Source organism: Urocitellus parryii, unplaced genomic scaffold (genome assembly GCF_045843805.1).
Source record: "Urocitellus parryii isolate mUroPar1 unplaced genomic scaffold, mUroPar1.hap1 Scaffold_216, whole genome shotgun sequence".
NCBI lineage: Eukaryota > Metazoa > Chordata > Mammalia > Rodentia > Sciuridae > Urocitellus > Urocitellus parryii.
Window position 1 is genome coordinate 189,504 of NW_027552348.1, and position 18,699 is coordinate 208,202.

The 18,699-nt window shown below is 37.0% G+C and overlaps 2 pseudogenes; both read right to left on the reverse strand.

Moving 5' to 3' along the window:
• Positions 1–18,699, reverse strand: part of LOC144251789 (transport and Golgi organization protein 1 homolog) — an 86,102-nt pseudogene that overhangs the window by 30,566 nt on the left and 36,837 nt on the right.
• Positions 905–2,214, reverse strand: LOC144251791 (transport and Golgi organization protein 1 homolog; annotated as a pseudogene).

Below are 18,699 nucleotides of genomic sequence, written 5' to 3' on the forward strand. Positions count from 1 at the left end.
AGAACAATATTAACTCAAGGAAAAATTTTAAAACCAGAGATATGTAGACAGGGTCACATTCAACAAACATGGATTTAGTGCTGGTGAAACTTTGTGTTTAAAATTTTAGGAAAGCTGAAAGAGAGGGAGTCTTGGTTTGCAGATTTGCAGGTGGAATGAGCCAAGGCTTAACACAGCATCTGGCACCTGGCAGAGATACTCAACAATTATGTATTGAATGGACAGATGACAGCTATTTAAAAAGAACACAGTAATACCAAGAGAGACTAAAGGGAATTGGGTACAGACCTGCATTGAGGCTCTGTGAATGAGGTAGAATTCCAGTTAGAACTGAGAGCTTGTAGGGGTGGAATTTCAGTATGAGTTACATGAGCCTGGGGTACGTTTGATTAAACAGCAGGAGTCCAACATGCAGTTATTAAGAAGTTGGACCAGTTGCTTCTAAGGTCTTTCTCAACCCTGAGATTCCATTCACTACTATTCTTTTAAGCTTTTGCCTAATTTTTTTTTTAGTTTTTTTTTTTTTTGAGAGAGGAGAGAGAGAGAGAGAGAGAGAGAGAGAGAGAGAGAGAGAGAGAATTTTTTTCATATTTATTTTTTAGTTTTCGGCGGACACAACATCTTTGTTTGTATGTGGTGTTGAGGATCGAACCCGGGCCGCACGCTTGCCAGGCGAGCGCACTACAGCTTTAGCCACATCCCCAGCCATTTTTTTTAGTTTTTGATGGACCTTTATTTTATTTATTTGTATGCAGTGCTGAGAATCAAACCCAGTGCCTCACATGTTAGACAAGTGCTCTACCACTGAGCTATAACCCCAGGCCCTCCATTCACTATTGGTCTATGAATTTGACTGCTGGTGAAGTCTGCCCCATTGCCTCAGCATCTCAGCACCTGAGACACATTAAATGACATTTGGGAAGATTTTACCTATAGAGGTCATTGACATCACTTTGTGGTGGAACCTAAACATCTCCTGAACATCTGTCTCTTTTCCTTTAATATGAAGTTCGATGTCCACTTTTGGCTCTTCATCATTATCTGTCTTAGAGGTTTCCACAAAAAGACCATATTCTGCACTTTCAGGATAAATATAATCTGTTGCTGCTTGTGGTTTCTTCTTTTTTCTATCTGGGACTAAATCTTCCTCATCTTCTTCTTCTTCTTCTGAATAAGAATTCTCCAAATCCATCATATCTGTTTTCTCATCACCACCTGTGCCAATAAATAAAGTATCCTCCAAGGTTGTCAGTATATTTTTATCATCATCCTTGATGCCCGGGGGCAGAGTTACCTCAGCCTTATCTTCTCCATTTGAATTCTGCTCTTCACCTATTGAATATTTCTCCACTCCAAACTCCACTGTGAATTTCATGTCTTCTTCATTTATAAAGGTTAGTAACGGGGGCTCCCCAAAGCTTTCCTCATTCTCCTCTTCTTCCTTATCAAATGCATAATAATCAGCATTCAATTCCTCATCATCAAAATCATCTTCTAATGAAGTCACCAGTCTGGTCGTCTCACCATCAGACACAAGTGCATCAGCAGTAGAGCCAAATTTGGTTTTCAAGTCGAATGTCATTTCTTTTTTCAAAAGTTTATAAGCATCAGTCTTCTCCTGTTCGTTTGAGACCTGAGAAATGTTGCTGGTTTTGTTGCTTTCACTTTCTGGCACTTTCAATTTATCTGGTAGTATTTCTTCAAAAAGTTCAAATGAAGTTTGTTCACCCTGAGCATTATCTGTTTGACTATCTGCATGAGGATGGTTCTTCTGAGCCAAAAATTGTTCCTACCATCCATAGTGTTTTCTGAGAATGCACTTTCAATGCGCTCTGAGTTTTTCCCAACCCCCGCCTCAGTCAGTAGAGAAAAATAAAACGCTGGCAACAAGTAGGAGGGCGCCGGCAGAGACGGAGGGGACACACACAGGGTCCCGAGGCTCTGTCACTCCTGCACCCCACCCGTTGTCCTTCGAACCCCTAGCCCAGACCACAGGGCTGGGGACCAGGGGATCGGAGCCCCATGCAGCCCCAAAGAGCCACCGCAGAGACCCCGGGCCGCCCACCCGCCTGCTCACTCACTGGTGCATTCGTAGTCTGCACAGAGTTTGTGCTTCGAGCAGCGCCTGCCGGTGCTTGGGTCCGGGTGGCCCGGCACTCGCCAGGTGGGACAGAGCACGAACAGCCAGAAGAGCAGCCCAGGCACCGCAGCCATGTTGTGGTCACCTCAGTGAGCCCCTGATGCGGTGGAGTAGGCTGAGGCAGGCAGTGGCAGGCGGCGCTGGAGGGGGCTCAGGGGGCGGGTGGGTAGCGAGGCAGGGAGGGGTGGTGGGTAGCAAGGCGGGGAGGGGTGGCGCCCGGGAAGGCTTAAGCCTTTCCCGGGTGACACGTCAGCAGGGATATCTGGGGGTAGATGCACAGACTCTACTGGAGAACTCACAGAGCCAGAGCTCTGTCCTTCTCTAGTCAAGACCTTCTCCTCAACTGAAGACCTTCTCCTCTAGTCGCTGCCTTGGCAACTAGAACTCTCCTTCTCGTCCAATCACCTGCCTTTGCTTCTATGCCCTCACAAGTCATCACCCACCCATCCCCCCCCCACTCCGCCAACCGGTCCTTTCTGGCTTTCCTCAATGTCTCCTTTCTGGTCCATCCTGAACTAGCCCACTCCACTCCACCATGACTCCCATCCCCCATTCCTGGTCTGGTACCTCCTTTTCTGAACTACCAAATCCCACCCATGACTTGTCACAGCTAGTCTAGGGTTCCAGGCTCCCTCCCCTTCAAACTCCTTGAGGATCCTTGAAGCCCCACCCCAAGATCCCTCTGATTAGGAAAGGGGAAGGTGAATGGAACTGTGAGTGAGGGTGTAAACTGGAGACAGTGGCCTGCTTTTTTTTAAGGCGGGGACAGGTGGGGGCAGAGAGATGGACATTAGTCTTCCAGCTAAGATCTTGAGATTCTTATCTTTATCCATAAGGGAAGAAATTATTTAATTCAAAAGCATATTTTTAACTCTCATTTTGTGCTACCATTCATGCCAGACGCTGGACAAGGCCCTAGAATGGTGTTGGAGTGGATGAAAATCAAAAGACAAGATATCTGGTCCTGGTCGGAAAAAGTCCACAACTTAGTGGGAACCAACTGACAAAACCGATTGTCAGAGAAGAAAGCTACTAGCTAACGTTTCTTGAACGCTTTATGTCCAGTTGTTATTCTGAAGGTTTTATATATATCAATTCATTTAATCTTCATAACAATAGTACCTTACAGTAGTAGTAGGTCCTATTCAAATCCTTATTTTAGAGTAAATTGAGGCAGTCACACATCCAGTGAGTAATGAAGCTAAGTTTCAAGCCAAAGGAGTAGACTCCTTTTCATCACAACCTATCAACTAACAAGCAATTGTTGTACTTTCTGACAAGAGGAGCAAAATCTGATTTAAATCATAATATAGCTGAATTATTGATATGTACAGTTAACAGGGGGAAGGCACAAGCTAGCCAGCCCAAGGAAGAGTGTCTGCAATGCTCCCGTCCTGGGTGGAGCCATTCTCGTTTGTCTGTGACCAAGGGCTTGTCACTATAGTCTCTGCTAAGGTTATTCATCAACCTCCAACAATGAACCCATCAGTTGTTTCCCCAAATTAACTGAATCTTTAAAACTTAGAGAAAAGAATGTAGTCCACCATGCTCATAATGTTAAATAAAGAAAACGATGGAAAAAAGGTGTGCACAAACATTTGTCTACAGGGGCCATGAGAGGTCCCGGTTGGTCCAGTGTACTTCTGCGCTTTCTGGAGAACCAGTGGATCATAGAGAGAAACTGTCTGAGTCATTCTTCATTTCTTTTCTACCATGTATTTATTATAAAATGTATCTAGTAGGCATCTCTAACAACATGTTGAAAAAACTGAACTCATTTTTCTCTCAAAATCTGCTCCTTTCAGTCTTCCCTATCTCAGAAATAAGAATGACAATTTAATTCCCATTTTCCAGGTGCTCAAAGCCCAAAACTTACAAACCATCTTTGATCTCTTTTCTCTCACATTCCAACTCCAGTCCATTAGACAATATTATGTCTTTATTTTTATAATTTTATTGAGATATGGTTGACCTACAATAAATTGCACGTTTAAGGTGTACGATTTGATAAGTTTTGACATGAGTATACCCATGAGACTATCACCAAAATCAAAAGAGTCTTTCATCGTTCTTTGTAATCCCTCCCCTCTCCTTTTCTGGGCTGTCTCCAAACATCTCCTGTCATTATAGATTGTTTTGCATTTTCTAGAATTTGATATAAATTATACAACATTTTATTTATTTATTTTTCTGACTTCCTTCTTTCCAAATAAGCATTTGAAACATGCCCCCAATCTGACCACTCCTCTGCATCTGCTAAGCCAATATACAGGCCAAACCCACATCATAAGTCACCTGAATGATTCCCTTAGCCTTCTTCTGTCCTTGCTTCTGCCCTCATTTCCCCCAATATCTATTGTACTGATGGCAACTAGAGTGATATTCTTAAATATAAATTTGATTGTGTCTCTCTGCTCAAAATCTTCCTATAGCTTCCCATTTCCAAATAAAAGGCAATGACTTTAGCCAGGCCTGGTTGTATTCATCTGTAATCCCAGCAGCTCAGGAGGCTGTCAGGAGGATCCTGAGTTCAAAGCCAGCCTCAGAAATGCAGTGAGTCCCTAAGTAACTCAGTGAGAGTTATCTCTAAATAAAGTATTTTAAAAAGGACTGTGGGTGTTGCTCAGTGTTTAAGTGCCCCTGGGGGTTCAATCTCTGGTATCAGGAAAAAAAGCCATGACTTTATTATGGACTGCCCTGGCTTATTATGGACTGCTCTTATTCAATGTGACTCCCCTCATCCTTTTCTCCCCATTTCCTAACATTCTTCTCTTGTCTGTTAGTTCCATTTAAATACACCAAGCCCACCCCTGCTTCAGAGCATTTACACTTGTAACTTTGCCTCAACCTTAACTCCCCAAATCATCTGACTAGCTAACTACCCCTTCACTTTATCATGTCTCTGTAACAGTGGCATTTCATGTGATAAAGGCCTTCCCTGGCCATCCTACACAAAATAGAGCCTCTTGCCATGACTATCAAGCCCATTACCCTGCCTTTCTTTCTCTTCAGACTTGCCTTTCCACTTTCGACTTCTCTTACCACTTTCCTTACATTTGTTTATCTACTTCACTGCTCTGAGCCAACCTCAAACACAATTTCCAACAGGAGCAGGAAATTAGTTGTTTTGTTCACTACTGTTACATCAGTGACTAGGGAAATGCCTAGAATGTATGAGAGAGTTAACAATTGATTTGTTGGGTAAACTCATGGTTCCAATGATATTATAAATATACTACACTATTAACCTAAACACCTATATTAACTATTAAGCCCCCATATATAAATAGTACTGAGAGGAAATAAGCTATGAGAACAAGGCATTTAAGGTCTACCTCTCAGCAGCATGCATCCTCAGCTCCAGGAATGTACCCCTGAATGTGTTTGTTGTTGAATGAAAACATACTTGTGTGGAGAGTAGTTGTTTGGTTACATGATACTGGAATATTTAAGTAGATCTTTTAAAACTAGCTTTAATTTTTTCTTATTTTTCTTATTATAGAATATGGTATGTTGTAGAATTTTTCTTATTGTAGAATAGAAATTAATGATAATTCATTGGTGGAAAAATCAGAATAGCAAAATGATCTAATTGCATATTATCTTCTTGATATTTACCTTGACTCATAATCAGATATACTTTTATATGCATAGTCAGTGCTTCCAGTTACTGAAGAACTAGCTTCTTATTCTGTAGAGTTTTCAATACTTTGATTTATCAGTATTATTTTTTAAACTTATTGCCTTAAAGACATATTAACTAGTCTGGTGGATAATGAGAAGAAAATTTCTCAACTGGCCACAATAAGGTAGTGGTAGTTCTTTCTATCAGGATACATACAATTAGTGGATGAATCAGCATTCACTTTTACTCATGGCATTTAAATTTGTGGCATTGATGTTTAACATGATGTTTAATATAAGGTTATATTAAAAACCTTCAGAAAAGGAACAGGATAGAATGTGGTGGTGATTGTTGGCATGGAGATAAATAATCTCAAGTGCATTATTCTTTAATACCTCAAAGGGAAATCTTACGGGGTAAGGGATGAGTAATGGTTAAAGGTAAATGTGACCAGTTTGGGTGGAGGGGACATAAAATTCTAAGATATGAAGGGTTCCTAATGTCAGAGTACAATCTAAATGAGACAAGAAAAACATATCTGAAACAAATAATTGGCAGCATAATAACATATACCATTGGAAACTTGTGAAGGCACTTGCCTAGGAGCATTCAGTAGGCCTAACGCTGCTGTTACCAGGAAGAACCTCATCTATTGTAAATGATGAGTCAGAAAATAGTGTTAAACATTTATGGAAGACTAAATCTCTCCAAGAGGGGCAACAGATTTACCCTCACATATAAAACATTGGAAAAAAGTGGACAAAATACAAACAACAGTTCTCAGATATTAGATAATAAGCAGCGTAAGAGTGACCTCTAAGATAAAGTTAAGCATGAGAGATGAGTGCTAGGATTATCCCAATTTACTCCCTGGAAAGAATTTTTTCAGGCCACATCCAGAGAAGGGAAACTCAAATAGAAAATCTCCTGAGTTGAAGAGATGGATTTTAAAGTCTGAAGAGACAGATGCAGCTAGAAGTCCCAGAGCAGAATAAAGGGGAGAGTAGGGAATTGCAGAGGGAGGGAGAGTGTGTACATGCACTAGCTCTCTAGACATCTATGGACGGTTCCCCTGAAGTCTGTGGCTATGTAACAATGGGCACACATGTAAGGCCAGAGAAAGAACCTTCAGAAAAGAACAGAATGGAAGGTGGTGGTGATTGTTGGCATGGAGATCAATTTTTGTAATCACCAGCTAGAATGGAAAATCTATAATAAAAGGGCATCAAGTAACATAGTCAGTAAAAGGGAAAAATTAGCCCAAGATTGAAGGTAACTCCAGTCTAGCAGAATCTTAAAAAGATAAAAATGCTTCCAAGATAGTTTAGAAAAAAAAGCTATACACAGCTCAAGAATATTTAAACGAATACAAAATATCCAGTACTCAACAAGGTAAATTCACAATGTTTGGAATCCAATAAAAATGTATGAGGCATGCAAAGAGGTAGGAAAATATAACCCATGTTGAAAAGAAAATTAATAGAAATGATCATTAATTACACTGTGATAGAGTTATTATACAAGGACATTAATACAGTTGTATACCATATGTTCAAGATGCTATGGAAAAGAATAAGCATGTAAAGGAGAAAAAGAAGATATAAAAATGTCTGAATTAGATAAAACAGATAAAATTAGATAAAATCAGATAAAACAATGGCTAAGGTGAAAATTACACTGAATGAGATTAACAGCAAATTCGACATTGAAGAAGTCAATATCAGCAAACTGAATATGCAGTGATAAAGACTCCAAAATCAAACATGGAGAAAGAGACTGAACTGAACAGAGCATCAGTATGCACAGCTTCAACCAGTCCAACATATATATATGTATGTTATGGTAGTTCCTAAAAGAGGTGAGAAAAACACATTTGAATAAATAATAAATAAAAATGTTCTATATCTGATGAACACTCAGATTCAAAAAGCTCAATGAATAAGAAAAATGATAAAGATGACACAAATATACACTAAATGCTTAAAACCAGTGCTAAAAATTGAAAAGCATCTACAGAAAACAGACACCATTATGTACAAAGGAGTGAAAGTAAAATGTCAAAATTCATTCAAGAACCATGCAGAAAACAGTACATCAACATTTTCAAGTTCTGAAAGAAAAAAACACTGACATCCTAGAATTGCATTCCAAATGAAAATATATTTCAAAATGATGTAGTCTTTAATGCAAAAGAATTAAGTTAAACCCTACCCCACATAAAAATTACCTGAAAATGGACCACAGACATAAATGTAAGAACTCAAAATGGACCACACACCACACACACACACACACACACACACACACACACACACACACACACATATATATATATATATATATATATACCAAAACTAAATGTAAGAAAGCATAGGTAAATCTTGGAGTAGACAATGACTTTGTAGTTAAGACACCAAAGGCCCAAGCACGAAAAGAAAAAAATAATAAAGTAATGAACTTCATCAAATTTAAAACTTTTAAAGGCTACCATCGAAGAAAGTGAAAACACAATCATAGAAGAAAATATTTACAATTCATGTAGTTAGAATATAACTACCTAGAATATACAAGCAATTCTTATTGTTCAATATGAAAAAAAATGGCAAGAAATTAGAATAGACATTTTTCCAAAGAAAATATGCAAAAGCAAATAAGCAAATGAAAGGATACCCAGCACCATTAGGGAAATGTACAACCTCAGTGAGATACTACTTCACATCTATTAAGATGGTTATAATCAAGAAGATAATAATAAGTTGGCAAGGATGTGGATCAATAGGAGCCCTCACACACTACTGGTAGGAATAGACTACAGACCTAAATGTAACAGCTAAACCTATACAACTTCTGGAAGAAAATATAAAAAGCTGCTTGGCAGAGACTTTTAAAATTAACTAGCTCTCTCTGCCTCATGCTCTCTTTTTTCTCTCTCCTCTCAGAAATAAATCAGACTTAAAAACTTTGTCTCATGCTGGGCGTGGTGGTACATACCTGTAATACCAGTTGCTCAAGAGGCTGAGACAGGGGGATTGCAAGTTCAAAGCCAGCCTCAGCAAAAGTGAGGCACTAAGCAACTCAGTGAGACCCTGTCTAAATAAAATACTAAATAGGACTGGGGATGTGGCTCAGTGGTGGTATGCCCCTGAGTTCAATCCCCAGTACCAAAAACAACAACAACAAACTTTGTCTATTCTATATTCATTGTTATGGAAATGGAAAGGTAAGCTGACAGACTAGGACACAGTATTGGCAAAACATATCTCTCTCAAGGGAATGATATCTAGGATATACAAATGATTCTTACAACTTATTAATAAGAAAAATCACCCAATTTGAAAAGATGGGCAGAAGATTTTTTTTTCTTCACCAAAGTAGATACAAATATGGTGAATGTGCACATGAAAGGATATCCAACGTAAGTTGAAATGTAAATCAAAACTGCAATGTTATTACACATACAGTAGGATGGACAAAATTTAAGACTGATCATAACAAATGTTGACAAAGATGAAGACTATGGTATCTCTCTTAGAACTGCAGACTATAACATGTAGTACAAACAATGGCACAAACTGTTAGAAAACTGTTTGGCAGTTGCTTTAAAAGTTAAATCACATCTGTCGAGATATTTACTCCAGAGAAATAAAAGCATACATCCACACTGAGACTTGTGCACAACTATTCATGGTGGTTTTATTTGTAATAGTCAAAAAATCCCCAATGTTGGACTGTGGGAACATGTCTGTCTTACATGCCTCAGAACCCTTATACTCATATTAACCATATAGTAGGCATTTGATTACTAACTTTTACATGAATGTAGAGACTGATTTTTTTTACTGTTAATAGAGCTTCTCTTTTATTAAATATAACAGACAAAAGAAAATCACGTATAGCACAATGAATTATCACAAAGTAAACATATCCACTGAACCCTAACCCAGGTCAAGAAACTGGACATCAAATGCACCTTCATGAGCCCTTTCTTATTGCTCCCCTAATTATTCCCTCCGCTCCCCCAGAGTTAGGCACTATTTTAACTTCTAATAACAAGGGTTAGTTTTGCCTGTTTTGTTACTTTATACACTGTAATCATACACATGTGATCTTTGGTATGTGGCTTTTTTTAGCTCCATATGTATTTTTATAAGATTTATCCAAGTTGTTGAATGTGAATGTACTTCTTATTTTCATTGCTTAATAATTTTCCACTGTATAAATATAACCTGGTTTACTTAAAAAAAATCCCCAATGTATATCAATAGGAAAATAGATAATAAATTTTGGAAACATACTTAGCAAGAATAAAGAACTATTGATAATAGCAAAAACAGGGAGATTCTGAATGAAATAAACTAGACAAAAAGTAATATGCATTGAAAATTCTTTTTTTTTTTTTGTACTCCCTAGTACAAATATCCAGGGGTGCTCTACTGCTGAGCTACTCCCTAGCCCATTTTATTTATTCATTTATTATTAATTTTTTTTTTTGCTATCAGAGATGGAACTCTTGGGAACTCAACCACTGAGCCACATCCCCAGCCCTCTTTTGTATTTTATTTAGAGATAGGTCCCACTGAGTTACTCAGGGCCTCGTTAAGTTGCTAAGGTTGGCTTTGAAATCCCAATTCTCCTGTTTCACCATTCTGAGCTGATGGGATTACAGGTGTGTGCCACCAGTTTAGTTTTTATTTTGAAACAGAGTCTGGCTCAGTTCCCCACATTTACCTCAAACTTGTGATCCTCCAGCCTCAGCCTCCTGAATATCTGGGATTACAGACTCTGCCACCACCTTCCAGCAGATTCAGTTATATTTAAAGGTAGAAAGTTATAAACCAGGTGAATCCTAGTAAAGGTCTTAGTAAAAAAAAATAATAAAAATAAAAGCACTATGCTTGGTCACAATATGGTAAGTCAGAAAATGACAACAAATACCCATTTTCTGTCAGGTTGACCAGAACAGTATCATTTCTCAATGGATTTCAAAGGGTCTCCCTCCCTCCCTCCCTTCCTTCCTTCGAGTTTTGGCGCGTGTGTGTATGTGTGTGTGTGTGTACATCATCTTCTGTGCCAGTGTAAGAGGTTTAGGCAATGGATCAACCTTTACACCTGTGCCGAAGGACCCCAATCTGGGATCTATCTCCAAGGGTGGAGGTGACTCTAGATCCTCATTATAATCCCGAGAGTGGGAACTCCTAAAAAAATAAACAGGTCTTTCTTGGTAACACCAGTTTCCTCCTTGGTAAAAGTTAGTGTAGTGGGGGGGTGGAAAGGGCACTACCCTGCCACAAAATAAATGCTAAAATGTATTTTGGTACAAATTGTAAACACTAAAGAGTTAAAAGTAAGAGATGAGTCTTGGGATTTGAGCTAGACCTGGATAAGTACATAGGATTCAGATTCTAAAAAGAGAATAAAAGGCAAGTGAATTAAACAGCATAAGAAAGACTCAGCAGAAAGAAGTATGTTTAAAGGACAGTAAGGACACCTCATTTTGCTAAGAGGAAAGGATTCTATAAAGGATGACATATTTGTGTGCTTAGGTCAGATTATGAAATTCCTTGAAAATCAAGCATAAGGATTTAGACTTAATAGAATAAAAATGCAGAAAATATTAGACTTTAAGTAAAGGGATCATATAACTTAAGTGGAATTTAAACAAGTATCTTGCCCTTAAATCCAGGGAAGATGGAGGTTTAGGCTGGGCATGACCAGTAGGGCTGAGGCACTCCCCACAATTAAAAAGTCATGTTGAAGTGTACTGTACTAATGGAAGTGAGTCATATACAAGGCAAGGTCTTCTGCCAGCATCTACTGTTTGTCTAGCCCTGAAATATTATTCCACTTTCAACTGTACAAAGAAAGAAACTCAAACATCTGAAATTGCCACTAATATATGGCATATATGAGTTCCTGTTTCTGGTTCTGCCTAATTTACCTTGGCATTCTTTTCACGGAGGTCAAATATTTGGTGTGTTGAAATAAATGCAGAACAGATGTTGGGGACTTGTGGCCTGCACATCTCAATTTCCACAGTGCACTGTTGGGCTTTATACATTTAGTTTTCAGAAATATAAATTACTTCCTTACTAGAACAGCAGCAGAAGTAAGGAATATAGCCAAAAAGATTGTAGTAAGAGTCAGAAGTCTAATTGTGTGACTATAGGGAAATCATTAACTTTTCTGAGTCTCAGATATTTCATCTATACAAATATGGGGTCAAAGTTAAAATTTTATAATTCACTTTTTAAGAAGAAAATGAGATAATATATGAAAGATTGCCCATTTATGTGGTTTAAATAATTAAACAGCAAAATCCTGGCGGTTACAGCCAATATAGACAATTGACAAAGCAACAAAAGTCTTGGCAATAAATGCTTTCATCACTAAGAAGACATTTTTAGATAGTGCATACTCTGGAAACTGTTCTCTTCTCACTGAAACAAAGTAAGGCTGATAACATCCTCCAAAAGTGTGCTTGGAAGATCACAAGCACCTCTTGGAGGAGACAGGGAGAGTGGAGGAGAAAATATGTTCTTCGGGATAACATATAGTCTACCAGAGCATACACTGAAGCAAAGCAAACCCTCCTGAATCTTCAGCATTTTAACTGATGCATGCAGTATAAAATTAGAAACAGGACCATAAACACTATTATGAAGACTATACTCAGTGGGGGACACTGAACAAATATATATGGGAAAGTAAGTTCTCTGTGATTAGCATGAAAGCTCAGTCTTACCCAAATCCAAATGAAATTTGAAATGGTTTGGAATACATAAGGAGGATCAGTGAATGACATCAAACGCAAATGATGAAATAGAGAATCTGAACATGATCTTTCTCTTATTTCTCACTGATCCCTTAGAACCACCAATAGAAATATAATATTAACTCTACATGTAAATTAAATTTTCTAGAAGTCATATTTTAAAAAGTAAGACAGATGAGCTTCATTTAATAATACATTTTACATAATTCAATATATTCAAAATGACATCCTTTTAACTTGTAATCATAATAAAAATATAACTGTTATTTTACATTCTTCATAATAAGTCTTTGATATCTGACTTATGGCACATCTCAGTTCAAACTGGGCACATTTAAAGACAGTCAAAGCATAAGAAAGTAGGGATTGTAAATTAACACTAGGCCATATCATATACTTGCACTTATTTTAAAGAAAAGCCAAGTTTAATAGCATGTTTTAGGTTTTAAAATATTTTTGGCCAACCTCTCTTGGTACTTACTCAGAAGTGAGAAAAGATGATTGAAGGTATCTCAACATCCCTCTTTTTTTTCACCCAGAGGTTAGGATTTCTGTTGCAGTAGCTAGGGATTGCATTGTCATTTCAGATGAATGTCAAGTCTGTAATCAAAAAGTGTAAGTCATCATTAGGTTCCTACACTTGTCATTCTTTTATTATTTTTCATTGTTATCTTAAATATATTTACTTCTTGACAAACATAAAGAAATAAAGAATTATATTTAAATGGATAATAAAACAATTTGACTGCATAAAATCCCTTTTCGTTTTAGGTAGACCTACTGGTACAAACAAATCACTTGGGTGGTCTATTTTTCTTTGGTAACAGGGATTGAACTCAAGGGCTCTAGACCACTGAATCACATCTCCAGCCCTATTTTGTATTTTATTTAGAGATAAGGTCTCACTGAATTGTTTAGGGCCTTACTTTTGCTGAGGCTGGCTTTGAACTCACGATCCTCCTGCCTCAGCCTCCAGAGCCACTGGGATTACAGGCATGAAGCACTGCACCCGGCACCTGCTCTGTTCTCTTACTTAACTGCAACTGTGTTTTCCTTGTTAGATTACTTCTTTGCACCAGGGTTTCTTGATAGAACTCTATTGGTACTTTGGTTTGGACTATTCCTACTAGCTGAAGGTTATATACTATCTATGGGCCTGGCCAAAAAATGTTAGTAGTTTCCTCAGTCATGGTGAAACAACAACAAAATGCCCCCAGGCATTTCTAAACTTCTCTTGAAAAGACTAGTATCACTCTCCCAGTTTGAGAGTCACTGCTTGAAATGTTAGTTAAACTCTGATCATTTAACAAAGCACCTTTAGTTGTAAGTATCCTATATTTTGTAGTTTGCAAGTATTCTGTATTTTGTAATTTCTCTTATCAGCTAAAAAGAAAGGATTATAAAATCAACATTTAAGGCTGGGCTTCATGATGCACACTGTAATCCCAGTGGCTCTGGAGGCTGAGGCAGGAGGATCTTGAGTTCAAACTCACCATCAGCAATTTAGCAAGGCCTTAAGTAATTTATGGATTTCCTATCTCAAAATAAAAAAAATGTAAAAAAGGGCTGGTGATGTGGATCAGTGGTTAAGCACCTAGATTCAATCCCCTGTGCCCATCCTCCACAAATCAACATTTTAAAAACCAGAATCACTAAAACATCAAAGAAACTCAAAGGCCCTTGTAAACACAACTGAATTTGCTTCAAAGGTTTTTTTGCTTTTTGTTTTCCACTTCAAGTTAACACTACCTTTAAAAAAATCACATTTTTGAATTTATTTTTTCTGACCTCTAAGAGGGATCTTACATTTTTCTACTTTCCTTTCCAAGACTATTCCCTCTTTTGCACTGTGTAATCTTGAATTTAAATCTGAACTAGTTGCATTGTGTTAATAGTCAAATTATGATACAATTTGAATTATTGAAATGCATATGGAGGGGTTTCTTTTCTTATTTTTAGTGAAAACTCACGTTTTTAAAATTAGCACCTAGGGAACTATAGGTGGAGACTTTACATATTAGAGTCATCAGCATGATAATTGTAATTAAATAAACACAAATCAGTTCATGATAGCTGATTTCATTTACTATTATAATCAGCTTTCTCCTCTATAAAACAGCCCAATTAGTCCTAAATTGACATTCACTAATTGTATATTAGAGTTTCAAGGAAAACAATGAAGAGTTAGTGACTATCATAATGATTGAGATGTGTTTTGACATCAGTAATTATTATTATTTTTAAGATGGGGGTCTTGCTATGTCGCCTAACCTGATCTCCAACTCCTGGACTCAAGCAATCCTCCTGGCTTGGCCTTCTGAGTAGTTAGGACTACAAGTCACCAAACCAGCCCAGTAATTACTGTTTAGTAGATCTCTTTTTGGACACTAAAATCACTACTAATATGATTGTATATGTTTGAAATTGGTTTTATGAGCAACATACAGATTTGATGCAATTCCCATCAAAATACCCACAAATTGGTGTGAATATACTTTGTATACAACGAGAGATATGAAAAATTGTGCTCTATATATGTAATATGAATTGTAATGCATTCTGTTGTCATATAAATTTAAAATAATAATAATAATAATAATAATAATAAATATCATTTTTCCAGAAGTAGAAAAAACAGTCCTGAAATCCATTTGGAAGAATGAAATATTCAGAATAGCCAAAACAATTCTAAGTCAATAAAGCAAGCTGGAGGCATCATCACAATACCTGACTTCAAATTATACTACAAAGCTATTGAAATAACCACTGCATGGCTCTGTCATAAAACCAGATACATAGACCAATGGGAAAGAAGAGAAGACACGGAAAAAGATCCAACACAGTTAACAGTCATCTGATTCTTGACAAAGATGCCAAAAACACATTGGGAGAAAAGACAGGCTTTAAACAAATGGTGCCAGAAAAATTGATTACCCATATGTAGACAAATAAGACTAGACCCTGTACAAACTTGAAAGAGATCAAAAGCCCAGGAATTAGACCAGAAACTATGCAAATCCTTGGAAGAAAATATAGGTTTGAGACTCCAGCATATAGGTACAGGCAATGACTTTCTTATTAGAACTCCTAAAGCTCAGAAAATAATGACAAAAGTTAATAAACAGAATGGCATCAAATTAAAAAGCTTCTGCACACAAAGGAAACAATTGGTAACATGAAGAAAGAACCTATGGAATGGGAGAAAATATATTTGCTAACTACTCTTTTTTTCTTTTTTTAAAGAAAGCGAGAGAGAATTTTTTAATATTTATTTTTTAGTTTTCGGTGGACACAACATCTTTGTTTGTAATGTGGTACTGAGGATCGAACCTGGACTGCATGCATGCAAGGCGAGCGTGCTACCGCTTGAGCCACATCCCCAGCCCTGCTAACTACTCTTTTGACACAGGATTAATATCCAGACTATATAAGAAACTTTAAAAAACTTAACACCAAAACCTCAAATATCCTAGCTTAATTGGGCAAATGAATTAAACAGATACTTCTCAAAAGAAGAAATAAAAATGGACAACAAATCTATGAAAATGTTCAACATCAATAGCAATTAGGGAAATGCAAATCAAAACTACAGTGAGCTTTCATCTCACTCTAGTCAGAATAGCAGCCATCAAAAATATGAATGATATGGGGCTGGGGTTGTGGCTCAACAGCAGATTGCTTGTCTAGCACGTGCAAGGCCCTGGGTTCGATCCTCAGCACCACATTAAAAATAAATAAATAAAAATAAAGGTATTGTGTCCAACTACTTAAAAAAAGAATATGAACAATAATAAATGCTAGAGAGAATGTGGAGAAGGGACACTTTTTTCTCTGTTGATAGGATTGTAAATGAATATAACCACTATTGAAATCAGTATGGAGGTTCCTCAAATGACTAGGCAGGAAACCACCATATAACCCAGGTATACAACTACTCAATGTTTATCCTAAAGAATTAAAGTCATAATACTAGAGTAGTATATGCATACCCATGTTTATAGCAGCACAATTCACAGTTGCCAAACTTTGGAACCAAACTAGGTGCTTATCAAGGATGAATAAATAAAGAAAATGTGGCATATACACACAATGGAGCTTTATTCAGCCATAAATGTGAATTATGTCATTTGCTGGAAAACGGATGAAACTTTAGAACATTCTGTTACACAAAATAAGCTAAACTCATAAAATCAAGGGAGCATATGTTTTCTCTCGGATGTGGAAGCAAGAGAGGAAAAAGGGAAAGAAAAGTGAAAATCAAAAGGAGATCAGTAGAGTGTAGGAAAGGGACCAGGAGAGGGAGGAGTGAATGGAAAATACTGGGGAATGATATTGGCCAAACTATAGTGTTATATTGTGCATGTGGAAATATGTTACGACAAATACTGCCATGATTTACGACTATAATGTATCAACAAAAAAATGGAAAAAATAAAAGAAAGCAAACAAAAGAACAAAATTGCTTTCATGTATATATGTATGTATGTATGTATGCAGCCTAGCCAAACATCTATTGTGAGCATAAACATTAATACTCTGGAACAGTGATGAGCAAATCATACCTGTCAGCCTGACACTGTTTTTTTTTAAATTGTTCTCTTTATTCCTTTTTTCTCTTTCTTTCTTTCTTTCATTCTTTCCCCACACCTTCTCTCTCCCTCCCTTCCTCCCTCCCTCCTTTCTTTCTTTCTTTCACGGTGTCCAACAATAACACTTGCGTTTGTAAACAAAGTTTTATTAGAATACAGAAGCTTATATTATTTACCCACAGTCTAGGCTGTTTTTGTGCTACATTGGCACTTGAGTGGTAATGAAGACTTGCCTACAAAGTCTAATATATTTATTATCAGTCTCTTTTCAGGAAAAGTTTGTTGATCCCTGATTAGATTATAGATTAAAGTCAGCAGAATAAATACATAAACATTTCTTTTCTTACGACTAAAATTGGCTGTATGAAATGAGATAAATGATCTATTAATTGCCAAGATAAATGTCCCTCCCCTATAGAAAGTGTGTATTCAGGACTAGAAATCTTGGCACTGTGTCATGTCAAATGTAGGAAAAAAACCTGGCAGTTCATTTTGATGAGACTTAAGAAATTTCTTTTCCAGGGCATTTTGAGGTGTATCTAAACTTTGTAGATAATACAGGGAAGAAAATTGTAATCTGCAAATAGATTATGTTCATTATTAGTTTGTAATCATTTCACAACTATCATATAATATTAAAGCATCATAAGAGACTGCCTATCATAATAGAAACTTTTATGACTCTAGCCATTAACTTGTATTTTTCTAGTTATTGTAGACCCATACTTTTAAGCTAGTGCTATTGGTAAAATATATGATTATTTAAGTCTGATTGCCTTACTAATTTTGACCAGTTTATTTTTCAGATATCCATTTTGGGGTTTACTCTTTCAATTAATTTTGGGTTCCATGGGCAATGAAATTGTTGTTGAGTATGTAAGATGTTGCAGTTTCTATGTAAGTTCACCTAAGTGCCTCTACCACTATTGATGGGCAAGGATATAAGTAATTTAGTACTTTTACTTGAAACTGTTATAGATCTACTGTACTGGATTTGTTTTCCTGACACAAAAGTGTATAAAACTAGGAAAACTAAACATTTTCAGGTATTAATTTCAGACATGACTGTAGGCCTGGTGCACAAAACACAATTAGGGAGATGAAGCTCAAGTAAGATGGAGGTCATACTGAGTTAAGGAGAAAATTATCAAAGTGCAAGATTATCATAGTGGTTGGAATTTTGTGGACAAGAATGTCTGAGCTATTTATGGTGGGTGCAATGTGATTGTGTGTGTGTGTTAGAGAGAGAATACTAAAAGCCTGGAGGAAATTCATTTTTCATATGAATGTACCAGATGAGACTCTTTAAGGCTTAGCAGAGTTTGACTGCTATAAAGGAGACTGAAGATGATGCTAAATGGCAATGTTGGAAGAAATTAGGTTTCCAGCAGAGTCAGGTTGCAGCAGCTTCACTAATATATCAGGTACTTAATTAAGAGTTCAGAAATAAGCCTTAGCAAAAAGAACCACACACAAAAGAGTAAAGGGAAAAAGGTAGACCTAAATTTGAAACCAAAATTGATTCATGCTGAAAATGTATGTGGCAGCCAGAAAGGAAAAAGAAAAAGAAAGG